This window comes from Danio rerio, chromosome 2 (genome assembly GCF_049306965.1).
Source record: "Danio rerio strain Tuebingen ecotype United States chromosome 2, GRCz12tu, whole genome shotgun sequence".
Taxonomy (NCBI): Eukaryota; Metazoa; Chordata; class Actinopteri; order Cypriniformes; family Danionidae; genus Danio; species Danio rerio.
This window is the reverse complement of record NC_133177.1, coordinates 8,832,873-8,842,814: the sequence shown is the minus strand read 5'-3', so window position 1 is coordinate 8,842,814 and position 9,942 is coordinate 8,832,873. Positions and strand designations below refer to the sequence as shown.

General features: G+C 35.3%; 1 long non-coding RNA gene across 9 annotated transcripts; it reads left to right on the top strand.

Annotated features, from left to right (window-relative positions):
• The first annotated feature begins 5,267 nt into the window (after positions 1-5,267).
• Positions 5,268-9,651, top strand: LOC101886630 (uncharacterized). 9 transcript variants are annotated; one of them, XR_012390575.1, is made up of 10 exons: positions 5,268-5,498; positions 5,793-5,856; positions 6,224-6,283; positions 7,016-7,167; positions 7,586-7,637; positions 8,560-8,662; positions 8,748-8,855; positions 8,932-8,988; positions 9,080-9,254; positions 9,351-9,651. It is a non-coding gene; the product is annotated as an uncharacterized lncRNA (long non-coding RNA). The 9 variants fall into 9 exon arrangements; XR_012390574.1 differs by having other exon boundaries at positions 5,289-5,498; positions 5,793-5,899; XR_012390572.1 differs by having other exon boundaries at positions 5,291-5,498; positions 5,793-5,899; positions 8,929-8,988.
• The last annotated feature ends 291 nt before the right edge of the window (positions 9,652-9,942 follow it).

Below are 9,942 nucleotides of genomic sequence, written 5' to 3'. Positions count from 1 at the left end.
AATGCACTATATAAATATAGATAACATTACACACACTACATTACATTACACTTTAATGTATAGCTTAAAGGTCTTATGAAGTGCTTTGAAATGTGCATTTTTATTCGATGTTTAACGAAATCTCAACTGAAACATGAAGAGAGGGTGGGTAGCTCCTCCCCTTAAATAAACAGCCAATAATGTTTTGTTTTTATCACTGCTCTGCCAGTGAGAGTGGTTGAGCTCAAGCGCATCAAATGTGAAGCGTCTTGAAGGGGGTGGGGCATGTCAGATACTAGAGGGCATTTGATTGGTAACGATTTGATGATAATTGGGTATTATTATGAGTCGCCACAGTGGAATGAACTCCTAAATTATCCAGCATATGTTTTACACAGCGGATGTCCTTCCAGCTGCAACCCATCACTGGGAAACGCACATACAGGCTCACATTTACACACATACGCTACGGACAATTTAGCTTACCCAGTTCACCAATACCACATGTCTTTGAACTGTGGGGGAAACCGGAGCACTCGGAGGAAACCCACGCGAACACGGGGAGAACATGCAAACTACCGCGCCGCCCACATTAATGTCTGTGTGATATGTGCATCAGTATTTACTTGAAGTCGAAAACGCTCATTAAATCGCCTCACACATCCAGAAGAGCAATATCTCATATTAGTTCTGAGAATAGCGCTAATTTAAGGCTCTGTTGAATCTCCCATTTGCTGCAATCACTATTCAGACAGCAGTGAGAATGAGGATGAGTGGTTCAGATTATTGTCACACTAACACACTGCTGCAGTAATGAGCACAGTTTATAGTAATTAGTACTCCACGCAAGTCTGTAGTGGAGAGAGAAAAAAAAAAACATCCTGCAATGAACGAATTGAGGATAAGGATGCTTAAACCAGTCAAAAGTTCAGATGAATAATTACAAAAATCAATAAATATTTTTTTTTTAATCTTTTGTACAATAGACAAAGATATACCTTAAATTAATACCTTTAAAATAATAATTAACAGGAATAAAAAATACCACTGGTATTTGAGGATTAGATTTGTTAAATGCACTGTACAGTATTGAACATCATACTTTGGAAAAAATCAAGAAAAGAGACTTTGGAATCCGTTTTTCTTTTCATTAAACAAAAATATTTGGAAGATTTTATTTGATTTACTTTTATCCAATGTAAATCTCCATTATTCAATGCGGGTATTTTAACTCACGAGGATATGTGAAATACCATCTCCAGATCATTTACTTCGAGAAGTATGAACATTTGCTTTTCTAATACTTTTTCAAGCTAAAATAGAAATGGTGCCACTTTCGCTGGACCTCACGAGACTCGGCAGAACATCTTGTTGATGTTTAATATGTACTGCCTTACATTGGCGGGGATTCTGTGCCAGCAATTTTATGTCATTATAGTAGAGCCTATTTGCACATTTAATATCATCATTATACTGAGGACATTTTGTCCTGTTCTTATTACCTAAATGCATAAGTCCAGTGTATTCTTCCTTGATACTTTGCATTTGTAATAACCATTGTTTTAAAATGGCTTCAAAATAGCCAAGTGCAAATGAATTAACAGAAGCTATTTTTTGTTTATAGTGCTCAAAATTGACACCTTTTTGGTTTCTGTTAATTCTCTCATTAAAAAAATACTAAAGATATTCATTATAAATTATTATATCGTGTTTTTGAACCATACTAAGTTTTATTATACTGTATATGTTATATTATTTACACTAAGATTCATTGTTAATGAATGCTACAGCATCCTGTAGTGTTGTCTAGTGAACACTCTAGTAAACACTCTAGTATACATTAGTTTACAGTGAACAGTTGTATATTGCATACCCAACCCAGGCTTATACTGATTACGTAGCCCTATATACATTTCTGAAGTACGACAAATACAACAACGGAGTTACATTTTTTGAAGTTTTTGTTTTTATGAATCTACAAGAGGCCACTGTGTACACTTTTAGGGATCTCAAATTTCTCTTCTGAGTGCCACTCATGCCAGCTGTTCTCACATAAATCCACCAGAGGTCGCTGTAGACTGTCTGACTGACTTACCGATAACCCCACCCAGCCTCTTCCCTTAACTTAACTGACAGTTTCAACAAGCACTGATTTACCAGCGCCCACCCACTTCTCTAAACCCAACCGTTAGTGTTTTGAAAAGCAATCCAGAAAAAGAAAATCCCTCACGGCAGCCTGATTTTTACCACATTTTCAGATTTTTACCACATTCTAACCCTGTTATTTACTTTTTTATTTTAGTTTTTTTTTTTTTTTTGCCTTTTGTCTTTGTCTTACCTACTTTCTGGAATTGTTCTTTGCTGGACTCAAACCATGTCGTTACAGTCAACTCCGCTCTGCATACGTTCCTCTGGCTACATAATTTGCGATCTCCAGAAATGTAGATGGGGCTATGCATTCAGAATGAGCCTATGTTGCGCATACCCTAGTGGTACATTTTTTACTAGAGTTGTTATGTTACTCAATGTTATTCAAAGTTTTACTATAGTATAGTTCAAAAACACTTTTGACTATAAATGACTATGTATATGTTTTCCAAATGGGTTTATACATTTTAAATCTAGTAGTTTTTTTTATTGATACAAAAGTGCACTATTAGTGTTGTTGAAAATGGTTTTTAATTGCTTTTAAAGAATTACAACTTCTTTTAAGTGATTAGTAAAAAATATATAAAAAAAAAAAAAATAATTAAAAAGCAAAAGTAAATTAGGAAGAGGCTAAGGCTGGCCCAAAAGCCAATTTATTAATACTTTCTTCAGAAAAATTCCATTAAACTGGACAAAAGTGAAATTGGTAAGCCTTAGGCTCCATTGCAAATGGCACACTATACACTACATGTATGTGCTTATGCACTATGTACTTATGCACTTACACACTCAACAGCATAGTATATATATATATGTAGTGTTGTCCCAAATGAAACACTAATGTTTTTTTTTTTACTTGATGAATGAATCATAATGTTTTTAGAGTTTTAAAAGCTTGATGAATGTTTTTAATGTTTTTAAAGCTTGATGAATGAATCATAATGTTTTTTACTGAACAAAAATTCAAACTGTTTCCCTGATGACGTCTGACGATTACCAAATTAGCGAAATAAATGACCACACTACCAAATAATACCTGCCATGAGTATAACTGCTGTTATGGGTTTGTGATTGGTTCGTTCTGTTACCTGGGTTTTGCTTTCTGTTTCTTAACAGGTGACTCGTTATGATGCAGCAGGTGTGGCTAATCTTCAGGCTTTATAAAAGGAGCTTCCAAACTGTGTTGGAGAGACTGCTTTGGAGGACCGTTTTTTCGTTTGACTTCCTTTGCCTTACCCACCGCTTATATTAATTTTGTTTATTTGAACTTTGCTCCTGTATAATTTGTCGTATTGCATATTGTTATGTTAGACAATTAATTTGTTTACTTTGATACCCCTTTTTGCACATTATTTTATTTTATAATTTTTGTCTTTTTTTAACCTTTAAATAAATATATTTTTGCATTATTATATTCAACTTGGTTTGGGTTCCCTTCATTTTTGTTGCGTGCTTGAGCCGGCACGTAACACTGCATTCACCATCAGGAGGCGGTATTATCACTCTCGTAGGAGAATACTGCTTTCACGATCCAAAATAATAAAGTTATCCCGGGAGTCTCCCGTATTTCAGTTCCTACTCCCGCCACCCTCCCATTTTGTTATTTCTCCTGAAAAACTGCCATAGTTTTAACCATCCACAGCATAAGTATGTAATTTGGGATGCACCTTTACGCTGCTGCAAAAAGGCCACCTTAATAGAGTTCAGCTAGTCTAACACACACATGCATACACACATTTAAACATAACAATCTGATTGATTTTCAGAATGGCATAGTGTGAAATCCGCATGCAGCAAAAATTCAGGGTTTGCAAACAATGTATCTCTAAGCCAGATAAACCCTCTTTAGTCAATGTTCTCTATACAGCCTCAGTATATGACAGTTAGAAAGTAAGCCAATTATAGCGACTCTGCATCTGGCTCCTCGGGCCGAAAAAGACGTAAATTACATCGTTTTGTGGTGACCGGTCATAGATTTTTCTGTCAGGGCGAAGAATAAGAGGTGCCATACTGAAGTAGCCTGGTGATTTGAGTCTTGTGCTCCTTGGCACTTCATTTAGTGGACTCATCTTCTCCCTGAATAATCAAAGACAAGATCGCAAGGGAATATAACCACCACCAATTATTTCCCATATGCTCTAAATGGACTTCCTGGCTCCATTTCGAACTAATTACAGCATTGTGAGAGTGGGCGAACTGAAAAAGACCAAACGTGGGCTGGTTTGTTGTCACAACGTACTGTGGTGAATAGAAATGAACACAGTTATTCAAAAGCGCAAGTGCTGTTTAAAGTGTTGTCTGTTCAGGGAATCGGATGACTTCTTGAAATTGAGCTTAATGAATGAATCATAATGTTTTCAGCGTAAAGAATGCATTTCAATGTGCAGATCTATACTTTAATTATGTCACGAAAACAGTTTTCTATCTTTTGTCATACTGTGATGCCCTGGAGCAATTTCTGCTGTGCACGTTATGTACCATCGCTTTGGCCTTAAACCAAAAAACTAAATTCTGCTGCACCGTTTTGAAGCTGGAACTCAAGTCCCCAGATAAGACTTCAAGAAGAAACAACACTAAGAAGACAACTTGGCTGAGAGCCCTTTTTTAACCTCTAGTGCTCTTAAACACTTCATTGCCATTGTTAACAACAAAGCAGGATGTTTCCTTTAGTAGTCGAAACACAAGTGCACTGTCATCATAAGCAATAACAGAAAGAATATGGGAATAATTAAATTAATATGATTGATAGCTAAAATGTACTTGTGCTTGTTTATAGAAACACCATTCAACTTCAAGAAAACTTGGAGAAACTGGACAAAATGAAATGTTTAACATAGTCTTTGGGCCATATCATACACCCGGCACAATAAGGCACAAGACGTGTTTGACACATTTGTTGCTATTTTCAGACCAGTGCAACCCTAATTTTCACGTTTTGCACCATGCTGTTTAAGGGTGCTTTCACACCTGTGAATCGATTCAGTTGTTCCGAAACAGAGATTACAATTGTAACATTGTTGCTCTTTGCTCTTGGAGCGGTTCGCTTTCACACTGCAAAGTTTCTAATCGGACCAAAAGAGCTAAAACAAGTCACGTGTGAGTAAACTCTCCTTACATTGGTCAGGGTCAGGGTTTATTTTGCAGCGTCCCGCTCAGCTGTCAGGAGAGGTGGTGGTTTGGTGGTGATTGACAGGGTGCGTGCGCGTGACGTGTCTGAGGAGAGACGCGGTGGGGAGGGGTGAGAAGGGTGCGCGACGATGCCTATTTGAGGGAGAGAGACGCGAGATTACCGGGAGATCATCACTCGTTTGCGGGCATCCGGAGACTCGCGAAACTTCCCGCCCTACTCATAATTCTCTCTTCATATAGCCGTAAGCCTATTACATATCCCAACACGTTCTCACTCCCAACTCGTCATATACTGACGCTTGGTCAGGAACCCTCGGCGTCAGTTATTGACGCACAGGGTACCCCTTTAGCGTCATATTTAGACGTGCAGGGATTCCCTATAGAATCTGTGCCTGAGCCTGAGGCGTCATAGGGAGACGCTGGAGGCTCGTATAATTACCAATAGATGTCAACAAACTTTTTAAAACCTGATTTACGCCTATTATCACAGTTTTCTTATTTTAAAAATATGTAATTTTTATTTTGTTTATGAAAAGCGTCTGTAAACGGGGTCGAAACTACTGTATGAATAAACTTCGGCCCACGTGACATCCCTTCACGGTGAGTTTAACGCCGCTCTGCTATTGGTCAAACTGCATCAGCGGTGAGTTCTCAGATGAGTTCAACTGTCAACATTAAATATTACGTTAATGCTGCATAATATATTTTTTATTGGAGATTAGTTGGTGTTTATAAATATGTTATCATTTACTTTATATTTAATGAGTGAAAATATATTCGGTTGTCCAGTTTAGGGTAACTATGCCTAATAAAACTTTGATTCATTCATATTATTTATTATTTTTTTACTTTAAAAAAAATATTAAATTTCAAGTACTAAGTTTAAAAATGTTTTCGGCTGATATTTTTCATTTTAAATTATTTATTAAAGTTGGAGTCATTGTATGTGGCGATCTATTTTTTACAGTCTATGCTCGCTATCCCAAGGTTCATTGCGATCCCAAGGTTCACTGCGGTTTTCCACAAGGTAAGTAAAAAGTAAACAAATAAACACGATTTGTTGATAAAGCATGTACTGTGAACTAGCAACGTTATCTAATTACATCAAGTTCATTTATTAAAAACATATTTTTCTCACATATAACGTTGGTCATGCATTAGAACAATATAAGTTATACATTTTAAGATAAGGAACAGTGTAACCAGATTGTTGTTTTCCACAATAGAATTCGTGCAAAATCTATATATAATATGCAATATGCAACTCTAATAATACAAATGTATTCGTAATTGTTTCAATATTAAAGAACATCAAGTGTTTCCAAAGGTTTATTGTAAAAACAATTATTTTCCATGCCTTTAAAGGAAAAAGGCAGAAATTTTGCCCGTCTGAGCACATTTTATTCATTGTACAACACAAAACTAAACAAAAAAATAGCTTAATCTACCACACACACACACACACACACACACACACATATATATATATATATATATATATATATATATATATATATATATATATATATATATATATATATATACAGGTGTACATTATAAGGTGTTCACTGTTCAGATATGAATATTTTTTCTTTGCTCTTTTCAGGTTCTTTAGATTTCTTTAAAAATCCAATTTTGTTTTCTAATAAGCAAAAAGTAAAATCACTTTACCCATGTTTATATGTTAAATTGCACTTGTCTCTCTCTCTATCTCTGTTAACACATTTATATTTGTTTGATTAATTCTTGTGTCTTTCAGCCTGTTTCTGCCTATCACCATGAGTGATTCCTCAATACTCAGATTTATCATCAAGATCTCAATTATAAGCTCAAGTTTTGATGACAACTTGGTGATCTGCAGAAAGCCCCACCATGTAAGGAAGGCCAAGACCACTCTGGAATCAGTCAAGGGTTAGTGAAGTTTTTCATTCCATGTATATTAAATATCTACATTGTTTAGGCATATGTGATTGTATGAGATAAAATGCATTTATTCTTTCACTACTATTGTAATAACAGAAAGAAACGCATTAGTTTTACTATTACTATTGTTTATGACAAACATTAAAAAACTACAGCATAAGCTCACAAAATATTGTGGCCTAACTGTTTAAAACTAATTGTTCTGGGTGGTGATAGTGGCCAACCATTTTTTTTCTTTTTCAGAAAGTATTTTGTTTTGTCTGATTTTATGACACCTTATAGGCCATCAACTGCCCACATTGGGGTTTAGGAAATTAGAACTGCTTATGCTGCTTGTCTACTAGTCTTAGGATAAGTTAGAAATGTTATAAATGTACATTTTTTTTGTTGTTTTTATCTGGTACAGCTCATAGGAACTCCAATCTTCCCAACTGTGAGAGGGCCTTGCTCCAGTGACTGTCAGTGTGTACTTCATTGTTTCCATTAGTTCCTGTATCTGTAGACCTAGGTGACAGTGGGCTAGAGTAAAATTTTGGTTTTATTTAAACTAAGGCATACTGATGGCCTTTTTATCTCAGATTTGGTCATGCAAGTATTAATATATCCTAAAGTATTTTTATATTCTTTCCATTGGTGGAAAATATGTTGGTATAATTATTTTTAATGGACTGCTAAGATCTCAGCAGACATTTTTCTGAGATATTCTTGAGTGGGAGTCTGTGCAATACAAGGTGGATAGTATTTGCAAGGAAGAGCCCTTCATCTGTTCTGCTTTCACACTAGATATACTGCCAATTTAAGTAGATATGAACCATAAGCATAACCATTTCAAGAATGCACGAGGTACTTTAAACTGTATGTGTTGAAACTAAATTAACAAGAAAACAGCTCTGTGATGTTCACCTAAGAAAATTAGATTAGAAGATATAAACTGTTATGCACTTGTTCTGTACTGTTTCATTCCTTTTTCAAACACTGGCATTTTTGAAGGTTTATTTACAGCTAAGGATTAAGAATTGACAGGAAGATTTGTGGACTACATCAACTAATGACACTACCTCCAAAGAGTTGCAAAAAGCTGTCCAAAGTTTCAGCACCATCTTTAAGCCCATGATTTTAGTGTGTTTCATGCCTAATCACATGAGTTTATATCTGAGATAGATGAACTATGTGATTGTCTTAAACTGATCTACAAGTAAATGCCAAAACTTATTGGTTTACTTATTTATTTATTTGTTTGTTTGTTTGTTTGTTTGTTTGTTTGTTTGTTTGTTTGTTTGTTTGTATATGTTAACCAGGTGAAATGGAGTGAGGCATACCAGGATATGCCTGGTTTTACTTTTGGGAAGGAGGTTGAACAGTGCAATATTTCTTCTATAGGATTGCAGTGACCAGACATGCTACTGTAACTCTCATGGTCATGTGCTGGAATTAGCAGATATTCAACAATTTGGCCATCTCGCTGACCTGTTGATATCAGAAGGTAACAATATCCAGTTGAATTTGTTTTAGTTGTTCAGTAACCTATTTGAATAGTATTGTGATTTTTTGATTGCTTATCACTGTAGACCGCAACAGCTCTACAAAGCAAGTTGCAAAACAGAATCCATGAAACTGGCAGTGACTGGAAACCAATTGGAAGACTTTGGTCTGTGATGTAGAGGAGTGGGCAGAGGGTGAGGAAATTCTTATTAATATTACATGTAGTCATGAAAAATTGTGTTACTATTACTGTCATTTTTTTTTCAGTAGCAGAAGCAAAGACAACAAAAAACAGAAGTGATATGGATGTCTTTGTCATATTGCATGGTATGGACACTAGACTTCTGTCAGTGTTGATTCTTTAAAAGTTGACGTATAATCCTTGTTATACAACTTTCTTTTCATAAATATATTTCAGACTCTGCTGACCCAGCAACAAAGAGGAGGGTGTTCAACATCATCCTGCTGGTCAGGATTCTTCAGGAGAAGCAGTGGATTCTTGTGGCAGAGATGTTCAACCACTATAAATACCTTTCAACTCATCCTGGTTCTTTCAAAGAACTTTCTTGCTTGTTTGCTACTGAAATGTACTGGTATGTATTTGTATTTTTTGGCACAGACATAAGCATAAGGTTACCCAGTCCAAAGAATATTAATATATTTTTATGTTGTTGTGTTCTTTTTTTAAGATTCGACATGTGCCCTTAACGAAGAGGGGTTAAAAGGTCTATGGATCATCATTCTCAAAAAGCAACAAAATAACTGAGAAATAAACAACAATACGATGGTGCAATCTAGAGACCTGCAAGGTACCTGCAAGTTTTGGCTGGAGCAGAGAACATAGATTTTTTTTAAATAAAGCTCCAGCTGATGAGTATGACATTGACTGTGGATGTTCTTTTACTGTAATCCAGAAGAGGATGACCTCAACCCTGAATCTAAAGCATGTAATAAAATCTGTAAAAAATTAAATAAAATTGTCATCTATAACCAAATTGTCTTTTTTTTTAAATACATAGATATGTACAGTATGTAAGCATTCCTCTAAAATCAATCAGTGTTGTAAATTAAGAGCATTATTGTATGCCTAACTGCTTACAACATATAACGATTTAAGGAACTCTATATTAAAATAAAATTATTACATTAAGTGACATTAAGAGCTTTTAAAATATTAATTTTATGATACATTTTTATGATAAATTTAATTTTTGCATATACTTGGGCAAAAAATGTACATTATTATGGTCAACTGCTCAGATACCTCCAGTCAATATGTGG